Here is a 4,632-nt window from a genome sequence, read left to right on the forward strand (position 1 = left end):
AAAGAGAAAGGAAAAATTTAAATCGCATCATATGACCCCTTTAACTTTCACCTCTTGCACATTCAGAGCTTTTCACTGGATGATATAGCTAATGAACTTCTTGTTTTACTCAATTGCTGTATTTAAAAAGCCCTTTTTAGTTTCATTTTAGATGAATAGTGTTTTGCATACGTTAAATGTCTTTTACATTTGTATAATTTTTTTCAAATCCTTTGCTTTGTCTTTGATTGTTAAGTGAATCAAAGTCTTTAAAGACATTTGTGTGTGTATTAAAATTGCTTTGTGCAAAACTCGTTGTTGTGCTTTTTAGTAAGTTAGTAGTTACTAGTACTAATTGTATTCCTTGATAATGTTTTGATGCTTCTGTCTCTCTGTTTACCATGGTGAGACTCCTGAATCTAATTTTCACTCTCAGACCAGCAACATCCATCATGTCACATATCTACTGGACATACAATATTGATTTACTGTGGCATATTGTAGCGCTACAGTTGAATTCATAGTGCCTTACAGTAAGTCAAGCCAAGAGCACTAAAAATACTGTAATACAACTATGAGGACAGATTGTGTTTTGTATCAGCCTAACATTTAATGCAGCGGGATAGGGATTGTGTGACTTAAGGTCAGGTCTATTCGAGTTAACTGGAAACCTAAACAAAGCCCACATGAACAAGCTAATGAAGGATTACTTGATGGAGTGAAATATATTTTGCTGTATTATTATGTAATAGACATTATTAGGCTGCTGTCTTTGAGTCTATAATCACATATTACAATAAAATGAGAAAAAAATATCCAGCATATTTATTTTATATTAATTATATTTATTTACCCACCTGTGGGTTACATAATTTTTTTTTTACATGCATATGTGTATTATGAAATAGTTTAATAATAGCTGATTATATGGAGCAGCACATCCACATATTTGTCTTAATAGTCTGCAATTCACACAGTTCAGTATTTGTATTATCACCAAATCTTGGATTCAGTCTTTTTGTCAACTTGTTTTCTTTCACTTAGCACAGGTTTTATGTTTCTTTTTGGAGCTGATTGGCCATAGGCCTCACTGATCTGTGCTTACGCACCTTAGTTTTTGAGTACAAAAACCAAACATTATTTATAGCTTATTTTGGAGAAAGTTATTTTTGACCAGGAATACCAAAAGTGTAACAAGGTGGGGGTAAAAAGTACAGAAATAATCAAACGTTTTTGGGAAGGTGTTATGCCCTGTGTGAGCAAAGTCAGTACATTGTAGTCTAATGCAATGAATTAGCATTTTCGGGTAAAAATGACAACATGAGGGTTAAATCAGGGAGCTGTATATTCACAAAACACCCAAACACTTCCATAAAAAAACCTGATTTCCACTGAGAAGCTTGATGGTAATTAATTGGTCTGGTGTCAAGGACATAATAAGTGTTGATTACACGTAACCGACCGACATTGATTTTGTGCTGAGATGAAATGTCAGATTTGAGCACAATCTTTATGGAGGAGGTAAAGAAATCTTTTCAGTCAGCAGGAGCCACATCTTGAATATTTTATTAACATTCAGAAGAATCATTCCTTCTTTCATCTATCTAATTTCTAGCCCCCTGTTGTACACAAAAACTGAGTATTATTACAAATGTCTTAATCTAACTCCATCATTTGTGTTGTTTTGTCTGTTTTCAGGTGGTAATTTCTTCAACCGTAATTCTGTGTCTCCGCGCAGCGTCGTCTGTGAGATGGAGCTTCCAGACATCCAGGCGTCGCTGGACATGTACGACGACAACAAATCCTGAGGACACGCACCTCATCCTCCTCCAGCCCATTCCTCCATCATCCTCTCCCCGACCCCAGACTGCGGGGGAACAACCTTTATGAGTGTGAAATGGAGTATTGACAGTGAGCACACTGACTCTGGCGATAAACTCTACCACTGTAGAATGATCTTCAGAGCGATCAAGTGGATGTGATTGGACTATTGCACCATCATCAGCCTCCTTACACTTTTACACTTACTTTTTGAAAGACTATTTCAAAAGACATCTTTTCACAGACAGCTGTGGGAAGTACCTCTTAGTTCATTTCTCCGGTCTCCTCGGTTAGCCACAAATGTTGTCGTGTATGTAATTTGCTGACCATTTTTAAGTTCCCATGCTTAATATTGTTCCAGATGGGGAAAGCTCTTCTCCCGTGGACAGTCGTGAAAGCAGGATCGGAAACTGAGCCTTTATAGAAGAGCTGTCTGCTTTGTATCTCTGCTTTTGTAGCTAAACAAGATGCAAACAAACTCGTCCTTCATATGCTGAAATGCTGCAGCTTCACGTTTAGTGCTGGCCCGTTAGCACTCGAAACTCCTCGACAAATCACCGCTACTTCCTTGTAGAAATATATACAGTATTTCTCTGTACATAGAATGAAAATGTTTTAAACATGTATTTAAAGAAAATCCTATGGAATACCTACAGCGAATACTAATCAGTTCCAAGCAAGGGGACCTAATATATATATGAATATATACAGTATTTGCATATAATAATTCATATATCTCTCTCTCTCTCTCTCTCTCTCTCTCAAGTGGCCTCTTAGCACAGTTTGTCTTTCCTGGATCTTGTCCGTGCACAAGAGTGTCTGTCTCTTTTGCGTTCTCGTTTTCGTAACCAGTTTTTTGGGGGATGGCATTGTGACCATGCTGGCCTGCACTCACAGAGATCTTTGTGCTGATTCTGCATCAGTTTTGTTTTCTGTCATATGTGGTTGCAGTCAGGACAGGGCTGAAGCTCTACCCTGAGACACTCAGTGAGTAAAGGCTCTGCTTTAATGTGGGTCATGATATGGGCTACCTATGTTACATACTGCCTCAGCATTAAACTTGTCATAATTGCCTATACTGCTTTCTTTCTTTGGGTGAGGTTTAAAATCAAAACAAATAACACAAATCAATGTTATATTAGTATATATTAAAGTAATTAGTATTTTGAATTAGCTTTTATATTTTTAGTTTTCATTGTAATTGTAGTTTCAGTTTTAGTAAATATGATTGTCTTTTTTTCTATATATATATACAGTAGCTTTATTTTTATTAATTTTTAGTACTTTTTTTTACTTTCGACTTTTTTTAAAAAAAATTTATGCATTTTATATCAGTTAGTTGCCAAGGCAACATTTTCATTTACATTTCTAATATTCATTTAAAATGTAATCCAATGTTTATATTTCATTTTATTTCAGCTTTATTTCAATTAATGAAAAGCCAGTTTTATTTTTAGTTAACAATAACAACACTGACATGGATGGATGGATAAATAAGCTTTATTGGGGCACTGGCCATTTTGGAATTCAATGGAATAAATGTATTCCACCCTGAACAAAAGAGGGAAAAATGTGCAAATTTGATTTTTATAAAGGGAAACATTATTAAATATGATTAAATACTGATTTAAATATTTTATTATGTTTATTATTAGGGCTGGGTTTTGACACAAATTTCACGATTAAATTCGATTCTCATTCACAAGATTGCGATTCGATTCGATTTTCGATTCAATATCCATTATTTTGGATATATATCAGGTACAGTAATGCTAATGCTGTAAAATATACATGAGAGTCAGTTGGTACTACATTACTATAATATTGAACGTTAAATTTGACTGATTTGTTAAAATTGCACTTAATGAAGTTTTTAAAATAACAACGTTACAATTACATAATATTTCTACTTCAATTCGTTTTTTTTAATATAAACATAATGGTGGCTGACAAAAACTTGATGGATTTATTCAAACAGAAATTAATCAGAAGAACAGTAAAATGTATAATGAATGTTATATGGTGCATATATTTAGCAAAATACCCCTCTCTACAGTTTATTTTTCTGTTTGACTAATGAGTTTATGGTCACCGAATACGTTTTTCTGAGGTAAATATGACCTTACGTGACATTGTTTACAAGCTGTTATATTGACGTCTTTGCGCGGCTGAAACACTAATTGAGAGATTACATGAGACAGGATACGGATTGTAAAGTTGTACTCTTTTTGGATGTTTAGTCATGCTTATTTTGTGCTGAAACTGGTATGAATGTGGAAGAGATGATCAGTTAACGTGCGCCTCGCGCAGCTGCGTCTGTTGAACTGAGGCGCTACAGCGATCTGCCACTCCACATTAAACAGAGCCAAAATGGCATTTGTTGTTTAAATACCACAATACAATGGACAGAATTTGAAATCTGAGACTTTGTTTCATATTAAAGGTACCAAAGCACAATGCTTATTGCGATTTATTGGGTGGGAAGTGCCCTTCAATGTTCCGTCCATTAACTTAAAACAGGCTAGAATAATCGATTCGTGGGATTTAAGAATCGATATCGTTCCGTAAAAATGAGAATCGATTAATATCGAGATATCGATATTTTGTTTACCCAGCCCTAATTATTATTATTATTATTACATAAATAAATATTTTAATATAAACAGTAGAGCTGGTGAAAATGTGACGGCAAAAATAAAGCATCACTCCTTATATTAAATGTTAATAAATTACTCTCAATTACAATTGAATAGAATTATAAGCAGCTTCGCAATTAAACAGGAAGTGTAATAGATGTAGTTTTTTTTTTTTTTTTTTTTTTTTTTTTTTTTT

Source organism: Sinocyclocheilus anshuiensis, unplaced genomic scaffold, assembly GCF_001515605.1.
Source record: "Sinocyclocheilus anshuiensis isolate Anshui unplaced genomic scaffold, SAMN03320099.WGS_v1.1 scaffold124, whole genome shotgun sequence".
NCBI classification, from domain to species: Eukaryota; Metazoa; Chordata; class Actinopteri; order Cypriniformes; family Cyprinidae; genus Sinocyclocheilus; species Sinocyclocheilus anshuiensis.